This window comes from Leptonychotes weddellii, chromosome 3, assembly GCF_054177405.1.
Source record: "Leptonychotes weddellii isolate Sample4059 chromosome 3, ASM5417740v2, whole genome shotgun sequence".
Taxonomy (NCBI): domain Eukaryota; kingdom Metazoa; phylum Chordata; class Mammalia; order Carnivora; family Phocidae; genus Leptonychotes; species Leptonychotes weddellii.
Window position 1 is genome coordinate 174,914,576 of NC_138371.1, and position 21,423 is coordinate 174,935,998.

A 21,423-nucleotide genomic window follows, 5' to 3' on the forward strand; every position below is an offset into this window, starting at 1 on the left:
AAATCTTTAAAAAAAAAAAAAGAATTATTATATTTTCCTGTTGAATTGAACCCATTATCAATATGTCATGATCTTTTTTAAAAAAGTTTTGTATCTCAGGTAATTCCTTTTGCCTTCAAATTTTTTGTTCTCAATTGATAACAACATATCAATACCAGCTTTCTTTGGTTATTTATTTGGAACATCTTTTTCCATCTTTTTGCTTTTTACCTACCTATGCCCTTATATTTTAGATGCATCTCTTATAAATAGCAGATAGCTGCGATTTTTAAAATTCAGCATAGTAATCTTAATCTTTTAATTAGGAAGTGCATTCATTTATACTTACTATGATTACTGATATACTTGAATTCCTTTCTCTTTTACTTGATGCTGTTTGTCCTTCCTTTCTTAGGTTTCTTTTTTCCTTCTGTTCTTACCTCCTTATAAATTAATTTTTTTCTTCCTGTCTGTCTTATTTTCCAACTCACTTTAGAAGTAATATATTCAATGATATTTTTTATTACTCTAAAATTAATAAGCCATAAACCATTTGACTTGACTGAGTCTACAGTTAATATTTACCCTCTTCACAAATGATACAAGAACCTTAGCATGCTTTTATTATAAATTATATGTTGCAGTTGCTCTGTTTCTTGGTTCTATCTTGTTATTTTTAACCACACAAATTATATGTTATTCTTTTCCACAGTGAATGTTTGTTTAAACTTATGCACATATTTACTATTTTCTTTGATAAACATTCCTTCTTGCATCTCAGATATTTTTTTTCTGAGATCCTTTCTCTCTTCCTAGAGTTCGCCCTAAAGAAGTTCCTCTAATGAGGGTCAATCATAGCATTTTTGAAATATCCTATTTTCATCATCATTTTTGAAAAATACAGTTGGCTGACAGAATTTCAGATAAACACCTATTTTCCCCCAGAACTTTAAAGATATCATTCCATTGTCTTATGACTTCCCCTATTACTGTTGAGAGGACAGCTAGCTTTCTAATTCTTATTTCATTTTAGGGAATCTATTTTTTTCCTCCCTGTCCATTTTAAAAAGTCTCCCTTTGTCATTTATACTCATCAGTTTCATTAGGATGTATCTAGGTGTGGATTGTTTTTAATTACCCTTCTTGGGGTTTATGGGCATCCTAAATATGAAGATTCATGTCTTTGGGAAATGTTGGAAAAATTTCAGCCATTATCTTTTCAAATACCATTTCTCTTCCATTCTATTTTTCCTTCTAGAATTCTGATAAGAAATATATTTTCTCATATTGTGCTACACCACTTAAACTTTATTCTGCATTTTATTTTCTCTGTCTCTTCCATGCTGGGTAAGTTTTTGAGAATTGAGGTCTGTCTTCCAATCCTATAATTCTCTCTTCAGCTATATCTAGTCTCCTGTGTAACTTTTCTATTAGAGTTTCTATTTTCAATTATTAGATGTTTCATGCTTTTAAAAATTTGCTGTCAGGTTGCTGTGGTACATACTGTCAAGAGAGACCTTAGCTTTTTTCAGTCCACTTCACTCATTGTTAACTTTACTGTCACCTGTGCAATATATATTAGGAAAAATAAAATGGATGCTTGATGTTATTGACCTTTCCTTGACCTTGACTCTGTGGGCAGAAATTGATTAGAGCATCCATCCCATCAGCTTGACAGAAATCCATAGATATTGCTGTGTAAACCAAACCTGTGCATTAATATTACTTTGAACCTGTGGACAGTTTGTCAGTTTATAGGAATTCCAGTGGGGAAAAACAAAACTGTATTATAGATCCCTTTTCATTTAGGTTATTAGTTAATGACCAGATGCTAGTTTCAGATGAGCTAGGTGATTGCCTCCTTGACAGAGAGGATGGGAACACTTATGCGAGACCCCAGCCGACATGGGGCTACTTATCATCTTGATACCATTTGGTGTGAATATTCATACCCTTTCCTACAGAAATATTAATATGCTTGGTTATGGTCTGCTGTCTGAGGTCCTCTTGGGATATTATATAGTATATGGTGTTTGGTAGGATTTCCTTTCTAAAATCTAGAAGTTGTTAATTCTGAGAAACAACTGGCCCTGGGAATTTTGGGAGAAGGGATTGTGGCTTTGGAATACTTAGGTCACTGAGTTAGAAACAGTGAGGATAGCTCTAAATAAAGCCCGTACTGCTTGATAGAGAGTAAACGATGAACAGTAAGTGCTGTTGGTTGTGATGGCAGCACTCTAGAAATTGCTTCGATCATCGGACTTCGTGAAGAGGCCATGGGGACACCGGGCAGGGTGATGTGGAACTAGGATCTTGCTGTGCTGTCTTGCATCTCACACACGTCAGAGTGCAAACTGCATAAGCGTTTTGGAAACTCGTTAGGTGCTGACATAGGTTGGAACCAGCAGGGCTGAGAACTTGGATCTACATGATTCAGTGGGGTGGGAGGGAAGTAGTGATGTGCAGCCGTCTGCTTAGGAAATCACACTCCATCCCAAGAGGTAGGAGGACTGTGTCACAAAACGCTTGCGGTGGAGCAGGGGTTCCTTGGCTTGCGGCAGGAGGTGGTGGGGATGGTTTCTGTTCTTCCTTTTGCACAGAAGTCAGTGGTGATGTCATCCAGTATATCTGTTTATCTTCTGTTGCTTATTGGACTTTTCTTCTTAATCAAATTAGCAAATACTTTTCAAGATTATTTAAAGCAAATATTTTTAAAGATAAATGCTGGCTGCTTGGCTGAGTTGAAAAATAGCTCTTTGTTACTCTAAAGCAACTTGGTAGCATTTATCAACCCTCTAAAGAATGCCAGCACCTGGGGCGCCTGGGTGGCTCAGTTGGTTGGGCGACTGCCTTCGGCTCAGGTCATGATCCTGGAGTCCCGGGATCGAGTCCCGCATCAGGCTCCCTGCTCGGCGGGGGTCTGCTTCTCCCTCTGACCCTCCCCCCTCTCATGTACTCTCTCTCATTCTCGCTCTCTCAAATAAATAAATCTTTAAAAAAAAAAAATTGTTAAAAAAAAAAAAAAGAATGCCAGCACCTGAACCTTCGAGCTCCATTTCTGGAAATCAGTCCCAAAGACGTGATGTAAAATGGAAAACACATGTCTAAGCAGGAAGACATCCCTCACAGGTAGTAAGTAGTGTGTAGTAGGGAAAGATGGGATGAATGTGTATCAGCTGGGGAATGGTTAAGTAAGTCATAATATTTCCCACGTATGGAATATTCCAGAGCCATTGAAAATAATGATTCTTAGTGACATGGGAGCTGCTGGTGACATGTGCTCTGTGACAAAGCCGGAGGTGGCATTTCGTGTGACGTGTGGTCTCAACCCTGTGACATACGTAGGTGCACAGAACAGCACTGGAAGAAAGCACCAGAAAAGGTGTGCGTTTCATGTGTGTGACAATTGGATTGCAAGTGCTTTTTAGTCCTTTCTCCTTTTTTTGTATTTTATAATAATGAGTTGATTTCTTAACAAAAAAGTAATAAGAAAAAAGTAATTTGTGGACAGTGTGAGGTCTACAGTGAAAAGTGTTGGAGCAAGAAATGGGACGGTGACCTGGGCTGGCAGGTGGACCCGATGGCCAGCCCTGCACACACAGACAGCAACCACGCAGCCCCTGGTTTGGAAGGTCCAGGGGAGTGCCCACGTAGAGACAACGCTCAGGCCCCAGGGTCCAGGAAAGGGACCCTACGTGGGCCCATCCTGCCTTGATGCCGGATTGCCATCATCTCTGCCGGTAGACCAGGTTGCGTTGGGATGGGTAGTCTTACTCCCCGTTCTCCCTCGAACTTGTAGTGAACGATTTACTAACCTCTCCAAAACTCAGTGCCCTCATTGATAATGAAGAGCTTGTATTGATTGGTTGTTGTAAGGACTAAGTGATATAATGTTGGGAGCTTAACAAAGTGCCTGATATGGAGCAAGTGTTCAAAAGGCAGAGCTGTTCTCTCTGGGGCATGCCTAAACTCCGCCAGTCAAATCCCGAGGGGTAGAAGTGAGTGTCATCATGCAGAGACACTAGAAGAAACACCGATCTTAATTTGTGGAGATACTTTTCCTGTGAGATCTCTGTGGTTGGGCCCCTGGCCCTGGGGTGGCCCTCCTGTGGGTCAACAGCAGGCTGCATGTGGCGTGTGCACCGCTCAGGGAACCCTCAGCTCATCCTCCCGCCTCCTCTCTGTGCCGTGGGGGCTACCGCCCGAGAGCGTGGCTGGAAATTGGGTGTGGAATGTAAGTTTTGGGCACTGCCGTCATGTGCCCTTTTTCTGTTTCTTGAGAATAAGAAGAGGAATGAGAGAGAAAGTGAATGAAAGATCACTGAGTTTGTAACGTGGCTGATGGAGCGCTGTCCGCTGTGACCAGGGCTCATGTTTGCTCTTGATGCCTCGGTCCTTCCTGCGGGCTGTTCCATCTCTGCCCACTGGGCATTGGGGTGCGAGCAGGGACGTGCTGCCTGGGCCCTTGGCTTTCACTCTGTAAAGTCAGGAGAGGGGTAAGCACACTTACTGTGCTCGGCAAAGAAGTCTCATCTCCTTTGGTGGAGGCAGGAGATGGTTGGAAATGGAACCCACGCTCGAGACTGGCTCCAGGATCTTACTGACGAGAGAAATGTGATCTACAGCTGCAAATAATAGACATTGTGAACGTATTTAAAGATCAGTCATTTCCTTTTTCTAAATGCTGAGCCTGTTGAAGGCACTGGCTCTGCTGCCGGTGAGGATGTTTGTGGAGGCTGGAGCTCAAGTTTTGCCTCAACCCTAAAGCGTGTTTACCCAGTTACTCATTGGATCTCTAACTAGTGGTGGATCCTGGTTTGGAGGAGGCCTGAAGCTACACAATTCAGCCCCGTTAAGCAGGGTGATCATAAAGTATTCATAGGAAATTCGAGGGCCCTTCTCGGGTCCGAAGAAAGGGCTGTGCAAGAGGGAGGTGGGAGTTGAAGCTTTGTTGGCTTTGCGATGACGCGGCTGTGATAAGCCGTGACCCCTGACCCCCAGTGCTGCTTTGGGCACCTGTGTGCTCTCTGAGCCTCTTCCTGTCTAGGCCATGGGGAGTCCCCAGTCCATTGCTTGTGGCCCACAGCGGGTCCCCACCAAATTCACCTGAGGAGGTGGATGCGCCCTGAACCCTCAGCTTCTCCCTGCACTGCTCAGTCTGCAAGAATGGACGTCTCGTTGCAGGGAGAATCCAGTGGGCTTACAACTGAGCATTCCGGGCGAGATCGCTGTGCTAACACAGTTGCTTTCTGCATGTAGCCGTGAGCCCACTTGTCAGTGAGAATCAGGAAAGAGACCCTCTCCAAAGGCAGGCTTCGCTCTCCCAGGGTTTGTGAGTGTGAGGTGGTGTCCCAAGTGGCCTCAGAACAAGCATTAGAGCCCAACAGCCCCCCCTGGAAGGGAGGCTCCTGGAGGGTGGGTGGGTGTGCAGAGCAGACCTGACCCAGGGGACTCACTCTGATGGGTACGGATGGTGAGCAGGGCTCTGGAGGGGCAGGGCTGCCTCTGGAGGGAGTTAGAGAGAGAGAAGAGTGCAGGGCTCCTCTGAGCCTTGTCCCCCCCAAAGGAGAGCAAGTTCCTCCCGGAGCAGGGAGGTCAGAGGAAGATAGGGAATTCCTCACCAGGAGGGCTCCTGGGTGGGGGTCTCGGGCCTCCGCTGCCCAGCACCGCCTTCCCAAGGTGGGAGGAAGAGGACGCAGCATCCTGGAAAGCTTTGAGCTAGTGCCGTGATGGGGGGCAGCGAGGTCCCGGGAACAGCTCTAGAAGGTGGAAGGCGAGCAGGTGAGCAAGAAGTCAACACTGTGCTCCTAATTTGGGGAGAACAGCCGCCACAGCTAATTCCAAACGGGGCACAGTTAGATGTAGAAAATCCTAAAAAGTGTCTGAAGTAATTTGTATCCCTTTTATAAAGCAAGAGGAAAAATGACACTGTGAAGTAAGGAAGCATGGTTGAATTATGGAAGCATACAATGCAATCTATTATTCAACAGCAAAAACAGAAATATTAAAAATATCTCCACGGATGGGAAGAATAGGAGCTCTAAAAATTCAGATCTAGGGCGCGATGCCTCATTTCCCTGGAACAAACAGGGAAGGAATTGGAAGGATGTTTACACAAGAGGAAGCAGAAGTAAGACCTTTTTAGACTTGGGGTACATGGGAGAGGAAGTACTGTCCGTTACGGAACTAGCCACCATGGAAAATGTGAGTGCACAGCCCAGGTTTGAGGTGAGCACGGGGACCCAGCAAACCACTACCCTGAGAAGGGAGCCCGAGAAGGCCCTCCGGTGACCCCTGCCCAGGAACCAGACAAAGGAAGGCCTAGGGCTCCGTGACCAAAGGAGGTGTTTCTTGGGTTGGGGGAGTGGGGCTGAGGTCCCCGCTTGAGCCTCCGGGGCCCGCCCCACCTCCCACTCCCCACGCGTTCTGCCTTCCATGGTTCTCTTTCTCCCATGTGCCCCGGGCGTCTTACCCATAACTCGGCTCCGGCTCACACGTCCTGGGGTGGCCTCCACTGACCACTACCGAGGGCCACTTCACTAAGAATGAGCACAGACGTCCCTCTGCAACCAGGGACGCCAGTAACCTGGCTGTTCGGTGGAGATGGAGAAAACCCGATGGGGCCCCCCAAGGCGCCCACCAGCACGCCCTGAAACCACGCTCAGAGGGGAGAGAGCTTCCAACTTGTTCTTCGTGTTCAGATTCTCAACCTAAGGAATGACTTGACATGCTGGGTCCTTGGCCCAAAATGCATTATTTGGAGAAGATTCCTTATAGTTTGTTTTTTAAAAAAATTATGTGGAATATGATTATTCTAATTGGAAAAATAAATGCTGCTGATTATAGGAAAATTGTTTTTAAAAAAATAAAATAGAGACCATAATGTGTGTGAAATTTTATATCCTGTGTATTTCACTTAGCATTGCATCATGAGACTTTCCCCGTATCATTCAGGGCTTGCCTAAGATGATTTGTGAGGGGACGCCTGGGTGGCTCAGTTGGTGAAGCGTCTGCCTTCGGCTCAGGTCATGCTCTCAGGGTCCTGGGATCGAGCCCTATGTCAGGTTCCCTGCTCAGTGGGGAGCCTACTGCTCCCCCTGCTTGTGCTCACTCCCTGTCAAATAAATAAACAAAAAAATTTTTAAAAAAATGACTTGTGAAAATATAGAGTGGTCCCCTATATGTATATATGCATAGTTATTTTGAGTTTATTTATTTTAAACTATTCTGCTCTTGATGAATGTCAATTTGGGTTTCTTTGTTCCCCTGTGTTGGGTATGAAAAATTACAATTTATATCCTTGTTCAACAAAATCTTAGCATTTACTTTTTCTCATTTCCCTTAGGGGGAAAAAGCCACAGAATGGAATTGCTGATTCAGTAGGAGGTGAACATTCACAAGGCATCCGAGGCACACTGAAAATCCGCACTCCAGAAGTTTCACAAATGGACATGACCATCAGTAAGGTATGGGAGAGATTTCCAATTCTTGTCTACACTTGACAACTTAAGTATTGTTGTTTTTTAAATCTTTGCCATTTTGACTGTTTAAAAAATGACATCGACTTCTAAGTTGTGTTCCTTTGGTCACAGCTGAAGTTAAACAGCTTTTGTATGGTGACTGGCTATTTGCTGGACTGCCTTTCTGAATTACCTCTTTGTATCCGTAGTTCCTTCTTCTATAGAGATGCTTTTTTCCCTATTGATTTACAAGTGCTCTTTACATATTGAGGTCTCTAAGAGCCTTTTGGGTATTGTATGTGTTCTAAATACTGTCCCAGTTTGTCATTTGACCTTGTATATTTTTTAACAGTAAAAGGATATCAAAGTTTTATGTTGCCAGATCCATTAAAATTTTCTGTAGTGTTTCTGCTTTCATGTCATGTTTACAAAATCTGTTTTCACACCAGGTATTCGTGTATATATCTTCTCTAGTTCTTTTATGGCTTTGTTGTGCAGTAGTCCTTTGGTAGTTTATTTAGATGCATAGAATGAGTGCAAGTGTCAAGATTTATTATTAATAGTTAAACAGTTATTCTAGCAGATTTAAAATCTGCTTTCTCTACTGATTTAGAATATGTCCTTTTATTACATTGAAGAACGAGACATAGTTCATTGCTCCTGATCTTCTGTCTGTATCACGGAATGGCTCACCCCGTCTTCTGGGGGCCGTGTGCTGATGACTCAGCGTGGTCTGCTGCAGGGTGTTCTCACTGGCCGCGGTGGGCACGCCGCCACGGTTTTCTTTCTAATGATCCGTATTTTCTTTACCCATTTATACTTGTGTATATAACTTAGTCAAGTTTGTAAAGCTATGCTGTTAGACTTTTGATTGGAATTTCGTTCAAGTCATTAAATAGTTTTATTGAGTGAATTGACATCTTTATAGTATACGTAATGGCTTTTCTGTCTAGGAATATTACATGCTTCTTGTGTTCTTTATGTCGGTTCCCTCAGTAAGTACTTGCTTGATGAAGGTATGTTTTCCATACTTATTTCAATGGCTTTTTTTTTTATATTGTATGGTTGTTCTGAATTGTTTTTCATTATTGTTGATATATTGGAATTATACTAATTTTTGCCTGTTTGTTTTTCTACTGGCCATCCACGTGGCTATGATACAGTTCATATTACTAGACAATTTATGTCTTTGAGAGCAAGGTGGAGGGAAAATCTTACCGTATGTAAATGGCAATAGTTTTCCCTCTTCCTCCTAATTCCTATAATTCCCAGACAACTATGAACAGGGAGAATGAGAGAGGTGCCCTAGGTCTGGCCTGTGCGCGGCATGGCCGGCTCTCAGCAGTATGGCCCACTGGTCTCCCATGGACAGAGTATGGGTATTGCCTTCCCATTGATTCCCAGCTGACCTCTGATATTTCCAGCATCTCTTACCGTTCCTCAACATTTACTTTTCTCTATCTCTACATAAGTTAAATGTTTTTACCTCTCGTGCCTGGAAAATATAAACTTAGATTTTTAGTTTCTTTAGTGGCCTCCCTTACTGTTCCTGAGACCTGAGTTCAACTGATTGTTCTCTGATTATTAGTATCAGAAATGAACTCTCAGCTATATAAGATTAGGAGGTGAGCTTCCTCCCCTCCTCTGAAATAATTTCTAAACATTTAAAAATATAATCTGGGACTTTAAAGCCGGATGGAAATGATAATGAAGATGATAATTTATAATACTTTGTTTTCCAAGAATATTTTGATTTTTGTTTAATTTTGGATTATATAGATTTAATCCTGTGTTTCTATCAGAAGGTCTGCCTGTTGGGTTCTGTGTCCACGTCCCTTTGGGTTCCTTTGTCTTAGATACTGTGTTCAGAAAGACTGAGATGGCGACCTTCCTTCTGGATTCTGTGTTTCTGCACATATGGTCTCGCTGCCCTTTGCCTGTGAAGTTGGCTGGTGTGGTGTTAGCGTTCTTGGTCATTGCTGTATACCTTCGGGGAACTTGGGGTCCTGGCCGCACCGCCACGGTGACCAAGCCTGGAGACAGCACCCACTTCCTTTATTTGTGTGTGTTTTTACCATTAATACCTGAAAGTTTACGGGATCATTTTCTGCATACCTGAAATTTAACTCACCGGCCCATATGCACGAGTGTGTCTCTTTATTTTAGTAAACTTTGGTGAGATTTCAGTTCTTTGTTGGTCTTCTTTCCATTTTTTAAAATGTTGTGTCCATAATGTTCTCCCCTTCTCTCTCTCTAAAAAGTCTGTAGGATCTTCAATTTGTGCTCAGGGAAGAATCTCAAATTTGTTTTCCAAATGAATTGAGTTTTGCGCCCGGCAATTGGCTACTCTCTTTGCTCTCCTGAAGATTCTAGTTCTGTGGTTTTCTTGGCATTTCTTTGTGATCCTTCCTTATCCTCCACCTTGTACCCCTCTTAACTCTTACCTGTGTCCCTCTGACGGTGGTCTTTGTCTTCACCCTGTTTTCCTTCTCGTGGTTCTCATGCTGCTAGCAGTCGGCCAGGCTGGGTTTTTGCCTGCCTTTCCCTGCTGGAGACCAGGGGCTGTGTGTAGCCAGGCAGTTTCCCTGAGCATCTGTCCGGGGCTGTGAGCTTCATGGCGCATGAGGCCCTGCTGCTGAGCCTCCCCGAAGCGCACAGGGCCGGGGGTTCCACGTAAGAGCGAACCACAGCCACGGTCCCACCAGAGTACGTGGTTCATGGGGCGATGGCTGCACCGGGCTCCCTGTCGCTCAGTTGCAAGTCTGAGCTAAACGTGGGCGCGTTCTTGCTTTTCCTTCACGGACCGCCTCAAGGCGATGAGTCTTCGGGTCAGCAGGGGGCTCTGCACAGCAGCAGCCCTCAGGGGACACGTTAGACCGAGCTCACTGTCGCAGCCCGCCGCCTGCCTAGCCCCCGTTTCTCCGTGCCAGCGTGGCGGCCCACACACCTTCTTTCTGGCATGAGTAGTAGTAACGGGATGATGGAGGTGAGCGCTGTCGTGTGTGTGGCCTTGACCACGTGCAGGCGCTGTTCTCAACACTTCAGCACCATCTCACTTCATGCCCACAAAAGCCCGCCGTCCGCTCTGTGCTAAGCCCTCTGGTTTCCTGTCCTCTTCCTTAACTGCATGTTTGGAAGGGAGAGACTTCTGGTTTGTGCGAGAGAGAAATTCCCTGGAAGGCACCCTGGCCTGTTTAGGGCAGGGAGGGTGCTGAGCTGCCGGGGGCGCCTGCAGGTTTCTGTCCTAGGACGATGGTCACCAGCCCCCGCGGGACACACACAGCTTCCCTGTCCCGGCGCTCCTGCCGCCACAGACTTGCGAGCCTTCCAGAAGGAGTCGGCCGGGCCCGTTTGTGCATCTCTGCAGGTCTGCTCGCCCCACCTGCCGCGGCCGTCTGCCTCCTGGCTGGCTCTGCACCCGCAAGGCCGGGCCTCCGCCACGTCTTCAAGCGCAGCCTTGCGCCACTGACCCTGACTTCTCTTGTGCGATCTCCCCTGGCTGGGCCTGCACGACTGAGCCCCGCAGCCCCGGGGCCCCAGCCCTGCCCCGCCGCGGTCTGTCATACTCAGTGCAGCCTCGGCACCTGAGCTGTGTTTCAGGCCCCCGCAAGCAGAGACGGAACTTACTGAGGCTGGAGAAGAAGAAAAAGGAGCCATCACTGACCAGGCACACACTGAGAAGTTGTTCCGAGGGGGCGTTTCAGATGCCGCAATGGCTACATTTGGCTGCCCCAAAGGCTGTTTGCTCTCCATGCTGGGGCCTTTCTCTTCCTGGACTTTGTGGCTCTCCACGTGGGGGGTCATGCCCTTCCCAGCTTTTGGAAGCCCCTTGCTGTGTGTCTGGACCTCCCTGGAGGTGGCCTTCTCCAAACGCCAGGAAATACCCGAGTTCCAGAAGGAAGGCGAGCGGCTCTGGCCGTCAGTATCTACGAGGCTCAAGCCCGTTCCCACATCCATTACTACTGTGCAGACGCAGAGTGTCTGTTCCCCGCCAGACGGGACACTCTTCGTCCTTTGGACAATGGGGAAGCGCTCCATGATTTGATTTCTTCGTTAGGAAGACCCCACGGACAGATGCACAGGAGTGAGGGGTGGCTGTGGCGTGCAGACCACGAGGGGAGGGGTGAAGGCTGAAGACGAGCAGCAGAAGGACAGGTGGGAAGGGGGAGCGGACCGTGACCGGCCCCGCACAGAGACTTGCCGGGGGTGGTGGCCAGCTGGACGCGAGGCGCGACCCCCCAGCACCCTCCCGACTTGTCATCTGGGTGTCACCTCGCAGGGGTTGCTGAGATTAGAAGCATGCAGGGCCACAGTGAGGGGTGGGCACCCTGATGGGCCACATCTTTAAGCAAGCAGCTGGAGGGGGCCTTTCGGGAAAATACTCCAATCCACAGAGTGAGGAGAAAGAGCTCTGGCCGCTGGGCCAGCCGTGAGAGCAGGGCCCGTGGGCCGCACACGGCACTGGCCTCTGTGGAGGGCACTTTTATTCTTGACAAGCCGCTTTCTCCCCTCTGCACACCCCCACCATCTGGGAGCACCACCGGGGTCTGTGCTGAATCGTGGTGAGGAGTCTCCACATCTTTGGTCCTCCTGGTCACTCTGCGGAGCCCTGTGCAGGGCAGGTGCTCAGTCCCTGCTGCTCGCGCTCTTCGCGGACTGCTTGCGTTTGCTTCTGCTGCCCCTTTCCCTGGAATCCTTCTCCCCTGTGAGTCGGGGCTAACACGGTGTTGGGGGCAGCCGCATCTTCCCCAGGGGAGTTCCACTGGCACCTGCCGCACCACGGGCATTTCTGGGTGCTTTTATAGCACCCGGGCCTCTCTGTGGCACTGTCCTGAAACGGACCTCCCTGTCACTCCCAACTGCACTGGAAGGTTGTGAGGGATAGAACACAGTCTTATTCATGCCCCCGTTGCACACGGTCGGGGCTCAGTGAAAGATGAACCAAACTGAGGAGTCAGAATAATGATCCTGAGCCAAATTTATTCCTGTGGCAGATTGCAAAATATGGCCACACATTCATTCCACTCAGGTATGTGTGCCCTGCTGCAGTGTCCTTTGGCCAATCTCCCCATCAAGAGGCAGGGTCTGTCTCCACCCCCCTAGATTCTTGGCTGGTTTCTGACCTCCTTTGACCAATTAAATGCAATGGAGGTGACATTTGGGGCTCTGCCCTAACAAGGCTTGCAGCTTCTGCCTTCACCCCTTCACATCCTGCCCAAGACCCCCAAGTAAGGAAGCCTGTGTGGCCTGCTGGAGGATGAGCCACCACGTGGAGGAGAACTTGGGTGGCCCGGCCATCAGCCATCACCAACCAGCCGATGTGAGGATGATGGACAGCCCAGCCAGCCCTGCAGGGGACCAGCCATTTGAGGGAGCCACATGAGGCCAGCAGAGGGGCCACATGGCCGACCCACATTATAAAAAATAATAAATTGTTCTTAGCCACTAAGTTTTGGGGATCGCTTGTCATGTAGCAAAACCTAACTGACACGGTTGTCTTGAATCGCAAGAGAAGAACCGTGCAAATGAGTTGAAATAGACCATCTGAGCTCTCAGAGCAGAGAAAAGATGATACCCTCGACTTCACGTGGGTTCTCCCCCACCAGCTGATGCTCAGCTCTGTCAGCACAACTGAACCAGAAACATATGGTTTGGAGCCACGTGTCCTCAGGATGATTGCGGGCTGCAGGTGAGACGCGCTAAGCGGGGTGGTAATGATGATTATTGCTGACGATCACTGGGGAGCAGAGCAAGCCCTGTGATTAACTGAGCACTCCTCAGTCTAAATGGGTCTTGACTGCAGAGCCTCACAGAACCAGGTGGTGAGGGGAGGCGCCCGCCAGCCAGACGTGTAAACACCGCCGGCGTGGAGCGTCCTCATCCTCCAAGCAGGAGACGTGCTGCGGAGCAGGTGACTTCTGTCGCCGGGTGGGGTGGGAAGCGGAAGGCACGTGACCTTCAGCCCTCACGTCCGTCTATCCGTGCATCCCAGAGGATGCCCTCCCCAGGCTGGGTTCAGGCAGGTTCAGGGGAGCCCGTTGGTGCTCGGCCCTCACAAGCAGTTTATGTCTTTAAAGCCAATTAATGAACCAACGGGATGAACAGTGCCTCGGATGACGTGACAATTACTTTGCATTCAGCAAACACTTGGAAGTGCCTACTGCTTGTCGGGCATGGCGCTCAGCTCTGGAGGCTGAGTGTTACATTATGTTTATGGCTCTAAACACGTGCGTTGGCACAGAAAGTCCTTTCTAGGTTGGCCTTTTCCGGAATAGTTTTAGATTTTGACCCATGTGGAGCCTGAAGCTTGAGAAGAGTCCAGGGTGGTGAGCTGAACAAACAGGTCGAAAGTCAGAGGTCAGAGGAAATTACAGGGACTTGGGCCTCGGGGGTGAGGGAGCTCCAAGCCCCAGGCAGCCGGGGCCGAGGCTGGTGAAGGGTGTGGGTGTTTGCAGAACGTAGAGCTGACCTGTCGCCTGCTGTTCATCTAGGATCTGCTGGTCTAAACAGACCTCTGTTCCCCTTTGCTGTTCAGATCTGGTCATGAGCTGAGGTGTCCTAGTTCATTCCATGGCCCCCGAGTAGACCTTTCCAGATTTCCTCGGCAGGGGGGTGCCCCTGGCTGGGGGATGAGAGGTGCTCTTTGCCTTGGGCCTTGTCTACTGGACCCCTGAAGATTCTCGATTGGGAAAGATTGTGAACTCTGGAAAACCTGCTAGGAGTAGGGGCCTGAATGACCTCCCTCTGCTGGGGGCTGTCTGCTGTGTGGGGGCCTTGCTGGACAGGGGACCTTGCGTGCTGGTCCTGGTGGCCCCCTTCCCATGCCTGGGGTCAGAGTGCCTCTCCCAGCCGGAAGCTGCCGTGACCTGGCAGCAGGGTGGCCCACCTGTTCTCGTTGTCCAAGGGACAGTGGGCTGGTCTCCCCCACTCTGGGAGTCCTGTCCTTGGGGCACCGGCTCCGGTATAGAGCTGGTGGGCTCCAACATGAGTGGTCTTTTCCTAATTCCTTATTGTATCAGTTTCCTGGGGCTGCTGAAACAAGGTCCCACTAGCTGGGGCGCTTAAAACAACAGGACGCTAATTCTCTCCTGGTTCTGAGGCACTACATCCAAAACCAAGGTGTCAGCAGGGTCATGCTCCCTCCAAAACCTGTAGGAGAGGATCCTCCCTGGCTTCTTCCAGCTTCCGGTGCTCCCGACCATCCTCAGTGTCCTCGGCCTGTAGATGCATGGCTCCAATCTCTGCCTCTGTCTTCACATGGTCTTCTCCCTATATGTCTGTCTCTGTGTTTCTTCTGTTCCTGTAGGACACCAGTCATACTGGATTAGGGGCTGGCCCTGCTTCAGTGTGACCTCACCATAACTAGTAACATCTGCAATGGCCCTATTTCCAAAGAAGGTTATGTTCACAGGGAATGGGAAAGGCCTGGTGTGCGGGGATGCTAACCAAGCCAGGACATTGTTAAACTTCTTCCCAGGCTTGGGTGCTTCCGGGTGCCTGGGTGAGCACTGCGATATGGGCTGGGCCCGGTGGGGTGGGGGAGGGCAGGGGTGCTGAGCACACACCTACTGCTGTCCCTTCTCCCCACTGCTTCCCAGCACCACGACCACTGCTGTGAACTGCCTTTGCACAGCTTCCTTCCAGATTGCTCTTAGTCCTTAATCTGCTCACTGCATTCTCCTTTTGCCCCCTGGCCTGTTGTCTCCACCAGTGGAAGCACTGATTGGAAGCAGTATTTTCTGGCTGACCAGTATTATCTACTGAGATGAATCACCTAGTTAGGGCAGGGAGTACGTCACTGGAGGGACATTAACTGCCAAAGATTATATCTTCCAGAGGCACGAGCTGCCTGGCAAGTTGCAAAACAGTGGTCGAGGTGTCTACATTGATGAACCAGGCAAACCCCCAAATATCAGGCTCAACGCAGTACAGATTTACCCCCACCTCCCGCACAGACCACTGGGTGTTCATGACGGGGCAGTTCTCCAGGCGGTGATTCAGGGATCCAGCCCTTTCTGATTTGTGCTCCATTCTCCTCAACACGATGTTCCCAAGGGCACTAGGGTGTCATCTCCATCCCGGCCCACCAGCAAGGGGATGGAACATGGAGAATGGCACTTGGGATTGGCAAGTCGCTTTCTTTCATGACCTCCTGCACCTGCCACATGCAGGTGCGATACCAGGAGATCCATTCGGTGTCAGATGAGACAGGTGGGCCCCGGCCCTCGCGGAGCTTTAGTCTTGTTGGATTAGCATCACTACTAACCCAGTTGCCAAGCCAGAACTCCATGGATCTGCCCACTTTCCTCTCAACTTGGTTTCCAGGCAGGATGTCTCCAGCCTAAGTCTCAATCAAGGTGGACATTAAATTCAGTGTATTCTTCCTCAGTATCTTCTAAATCTGTCTTCTCTTCGCCACTTGCCACCAGAACTGCCACAGCAGCATCCCTACCGTTCTTGCCTCTAATGCTGACTGCCTTCAAGCTTGGTGCCACGTTACCAACAGAGCGACCCTGGTAGACTGTCTCCCAGGGCTTACTGTGGAAGGTCCCAGTTCATTATAGAAAATACAAGATCCTTTGGAATGAGGACTCTGTCAGTTTCTCCATACTTGTCCCTCCCCTCTCTGCTTCTGACCCGTGCCCCACGCCCACTCCACCCAAACCACTGAAGCCTCCTGGCTACAGCATGTTGTTCCTTATCTCTGTCCTTGAAGGAAATAGGGTTCCTTCCTCTTACCTGCTGGTGAACTCCAGTGAATTCTTTACTTTTATTTTAGTTTTATTTTTATCAAGTGGTAAGTATGTAAATAGTTAAAAAGCTAAGTCATTCTCCAATATTTGCACAGAGCACAAAGGTCCCCTGTCTGCGTTGATCTCTGCTCAGAGACAACGGCTTTCAGCCCTTCTCTCTTTTGGTATTTATCTCCACATTTCTAAATAAGAGTGCTTGTGTTGCTACTTCCCAAGTTTTTAATCTTGGTATTCACTTATTGAGTTCCTACTGTGAAAAAGTGGATTAGCTTTCTTTCACCCCATGCCCCCATGCTCCCAGCGGTATGGTATGCATGTACTTTAGATGTTCTTAGGTCACGTTACTATGTCTGTGGAAATGCTGTTCAGTCAGGACATGTGTCTGCCATGATGACTTTTCCTTTCCCACACATTTCTCGGAGTTAACAACCGTCTTTTCCCCCTTTGTTTTCTGTGTGTTTATAACTAATCAAACCCAAACTTTTCTCTAATTATCTAAGTCTCTCCGTACTTTCAGGTACACCAATGTGTTATCATTTCATCTTCTTATAGGATCTCTTTTTGGGCCTCTAACCTCTTCTGATCTAGACTCGTTTCCAGTCCCTTCTGTGGCACAGCTGACTTGCTGGGACCCCACCCCACCAGAACCTGGGATGGTTCCCTTTGCCTTCCCCTCGTATTGGATCCCTTGTTCCTGGACCTCGGGTTTTTCTCTTTCCTCATTCATTCCCTCTTTTTGTTGGAGCACTTCCTTCAGTAGATTTCTCATAAAGTATACATGGGAGGTAAATTTTTTTACAACTTAGGTCTGAGAAGCATCTTTAATTTGTCTTTGTTTTTGTTTTGAAATGGTTTTCAACCAGAATTTTGAAGGTATTTCTCTACTGTCTTCCAGCTTCCTTGGTTGCTCTTGAGAAGACCAGTGTTCTGATCCTTTGTAGGTGTCCTTGTTTCTTTTCTCCTCTCTTTTGGAACGCCATAATGCTGTACTTTGATACAGGTCCTTTTTATCCATTGTTCTGGGCAGTGGTGGGCTTCTTCAATTTGGAAACGTGTGCCCTGGAAGTTTTCTGGATGATTTCCTCCTCTCTCTTGTGACGGTTATCTCCTTGCAGAACTCCTGTTGTTTGGACCCTGGACCTCCTGGACTAAGACTCTAATGTTCTTGTCTTTACTTCCGATTTTCTATTTCTAAATTTCTATTTCTGTTTTCTGTCTCTTTGTGTTTTTACTCTACTTTCCGGAAGGTCTACTACACCTTGTATTTCAATCTTCCTTATGGGCTTTTGTTTCTGACATCATATATTTAATTTCAGTTTCATTCTCTAGATGATTCCTTTTTATAGTCTCCTGTTCTTGTTTCTTCAATATATCATGTCTTATCTCTTTAAAGATATTAATGATAGTCTCTATAAAGTTTGCTTTTTCTTGTATGGTCTTTGATTTATCTAAGTAAATGTTTTACTGCTTGTTTAATTCTTGTAAGCTCTGTATTTCATAATAGAGCCTTTGCGCATATGCCTGATGATACTTGGTTCTTTGCTCATATTTAAGAAGGAGGCTCTAGAGGCCAATCGGAAGCCCCAGGCTTGTGGGTGGGGTTTGATGATTGTGGAATTTGTCGTTAAGGAGGTAACCGTTACTTTATTTTGGGGGACTTTAATATTAGCATCTCTAGGTATTTTTTCTTAGCCTAATCAGATGGCCCAGCCTCTTGTCTGGACCATGGAAGGCCTGACACCTCACATTCTGAGAGCCTAGCAAGGGAAGGAGCTGAAAATGTAATGTTCACAGTTTTACTTTGTTTTACTTGTTTTTAGCATGGTGCTTCCCCACACATCTGTGCTGCGGTCTCCCACTTCGCTCACTCTGGAGGGTAAACCCATAGTCTTCTGCTGGGATGCGGGAGCATCCCCCGGCTTGCCTACATTGGGAATGTGATCCAGGTGTCTGACCACTTATAAAGGAGACTTTTAATCAATCTGCTTGTTTCTGTCCCCATTTGATTCAGAGCTTTCAGAGGTCCCGGGTGCTGGCGAGGACTGAGATTCTGGGCCAGCCCTCCCCACCCCTGCTGAGGTTTGGCTGGCTTTCCTGAGTCTGTCCCATCAGCGGCCAACCATCCGTCTACTTTCCAGCTCCCCAAATCATGTCACTGCTCCCTCCTCTCCTTTCCTCTCTATCCTTGTGGGTTTATACCTTTAAAAGGAATCTTGGACCATCTTTTTGGTGGGGATTCAGAGCATGATTCAGTCTGCCATCCTTACAGGGACAAAGCATAAGCTTACCTCTCCTTTGGTATTTTCCCTAATCTCTGCCCAGCCACCCGGCAAAATTGATCACTCTCCCCTTTGTCTGGGTCACCCTTGACCTTAATCACGCTGTCTAGCCATATCTCGATTTGGACAAAATGCTCCCTGAAAGAAGGGATGGGGCCTTGGCTATTTATCTCCAGTCCCTGCTGCAATGCCTGGCATTCGGTCATTCATTCACATATCAAGCATTCATAGAATGTGTGTTGTGGACATATAAATATTAGCAATACAAAGATAAATAAGGCATGGCCCATGATGTAGAGAGGCTCACCTCAGTGTCCCAGGGCGGTGTGGGGAAACAGTGAAAACACAAAATTCATATAGCCTTGTATGTGTGTGAATACATACATACACATGGACACACTAAAACATCTAGCACTCAATAAAATTTGTACGACAAATGATCCTTCTTTCAAAGTTTAAGGAGCTAATGTGGGCCTCCTTTGCTCCATTGTCCTATTTTCCAGCCTACTGAATGTGGAGGAATTTTTTCAGAGTCTGAAATGTGTGTGTGTGTGTGAAATATATATGGATTTGCTCACTAATCCATTGGCCATATCTGGCAGGCAGAGAGAAACACTGGCTAGGTAAATTTATTTAGCCAAGGTTATTTCTCTGTTTAGTAAATTGTATGCTACATGTAGGAATCATGTCTGATTCACTCTTTTCCCCACACAATACCCAGCAAATTGTTTTCTCAGAGTGCACAGCACATGGCAAAGACTTAATAAATATTGAATAAATGGATGGATGGATGAGCGGATGGGTAGATGGACGGGTGGGTGGGTGATTGATGCATTAATGGCCAGATGGCCTTTGAATTTGCACTAATGATCTCAAAGTATGGGCAGCTTTATGAGAATTCCGTGACATGATGTGCTAGAAAGCATTTGGTAAACCCTAAAATAAAATGCACGATTTAAGGCATTATTGTTAGACTTGGTGTTCTTCATACTATACCTCTTCTCAAACAGCTTAGAAAGTGCCTTTAAGGTCTTTGTACCAGTGGATTTTGATTGTTGTGGATCCAGCAAGCTGAAGCAGACAGATCATCTACTGATACTCACACACCATCTGTCCTTGTCTGTTTCTTCTCGACCTCAAGGACGTGAAATGGGAAAATGGACAAATGCTTCACTCATCCTCTTTTATCCTAAAGTGCTAAAGTTTAGTCAGAAAGAGAAGCCTTCAGAAAAATCTGAACTTCATGTATTAACTATTTCTATTTTCTTAATTTTTCTATGTCTGAAAATTCATCTTGTTAAAGGAAAGGAAATCATTAGAAAGTAGGCAATGCTGAGTGTTTAAGCAATAGGCCTGAATTACCCTTAGTTAGACCCTAGCGTGGGGGGAAGAGGCTGGCGTGCTTTACCACCTCCCACGGCAGTTCTCAGTGGCTCCCAGCGTGGGGGGTCTCATCAGGAGAAAGGTGGTGATAGGCAGGTCAGGCTTTCACCGTCCCTCCTGGGGTGGGGGTAGGAGGGCAGTTCTGGCATCCGGTGGGTGGGGGCTGGGGACGCTGCTGAGCAGCTTACAGCCACGGGACAGCACCCAGCCCCAGCACAGCGCTGTCAGGTCCGGAGTACCTGTGGGGCCACAGCTGAGAAACCCTGGTATAGGGTGATAGGAACAACAAAGGGGCAAAAGGATCATGAGTCTTGGAAAGAAAGGAAGATTTTGATGAGAAGTTAACATAGAGAGCACTTAACTTGTAAGGATATTCGAAAACTTGCCCACCCACCTTTCCTTGGGAGTAACTTCCAAATGAATGAAAACATCGGTCTGGGCTTGTTTGCTCATTTTCATGAACAACTGGTTTATCTGCCAAATCATGTGCTCTAGTAAGGCAAAGCAGGGAGGCCCTCTTGCTGGAATAAAAGACGAAGTCCGCAACAGGCTAATTTGGGAAAGGAAACAGCAAGCACAGCATTTCCAATAACCTCTTCTAAGGAGGAGAAAGCCACATCATTTTGCTTTAGATATTACTTTTTTTTTTTTTTTTTAAAGTCTGGAAGTTGTCTGAGTCACCTGCATTTCTAGGTAGAGAGATCTGCATTCGCTTCTAAGACAGGTCTCCTTTCAGAATCATCACTTTATTTTGTCCAAGAATTTGAGTGAATTCTTGGATTTTAAACAAGGAGGAGAAAAATAACCAAATTTTACCAAAAATCTAAAGTAGTGAATAAGACGGCAGGAAGTGGAAGAAGGGCCTCAAAGGAGCCATTGGATGGAGAAAAGAAAGAGGGTTTTGCTTTAATTGGATTTTAATGATCCCCTATTTGTCAGTTCTGGCCTTTTTTTTTTTTTTTCTTTGAGGGAAAAAAAAAAACCCTTAAAACATAAAGGTTAATCTAACTATACATTTTAAGCTTTTAAAGGCTCCATTACAGTGCTTATTATGCTAAAAGAAACATACCTGGCGTTTGCAGCTTCTAAATGTATCAGCAATGCACGTAATGATTCACTTAAAACACCATGGTCAGAATTCTTTCACATTATTTCTATGTAAATTGGATGCTTCACAATTACTATAATATGTGTGAAATTCCACTTATTATTTCTTTTAACATAGAAACTTTTATCACTTAACTCACTGGACAGAATATTTGAGCCATTTGCAATCATTAGAGCATTTTTGTTTGGTCAAACCCTTACGGGATTATACTTCAGAAAAGACAGTGAATTATATTCATTGCAAGAAAACAGCAATTTTAAATATATAAGGGGCACCAGGAAACTTTTCATTTTAGTGCAAATTCAATATTATATCTTACTTCTTTTTACAGCAGGGTAAGCTTTTATCTTTAAGCAATTTATAAAACCCAGCATGTAATAGGAGGGAGGCACACAGCGCAGATCAATCTGATAAATAGAGGCTTTGGGGAGAGAGGATGTGACATCGTTGGGATTCAAGAC

General features: G+C 46.8%; 1 long non-coding RNA gene across 1 annotated transcript in view; it reads left to right on the plus strand.

Moving 5' to 3' along the window:
• Positions 1-21,423, plus strand: part of LOC145720831 (uncharacterized) — a 156,922-nt gene that overhangs the window by 53,736 nt on the left and 81,763 nt on the right. The window contains exon 2 of the long non-coding RNA XR_014144040.1: positions 7,325-7,445. This is a non-coding gene — a long non-coding RNA (uncharacterized LOC145720831). The remainder of the gene's footprint in view (positions 1-7,324; positions 7,446-21,423) is intronic.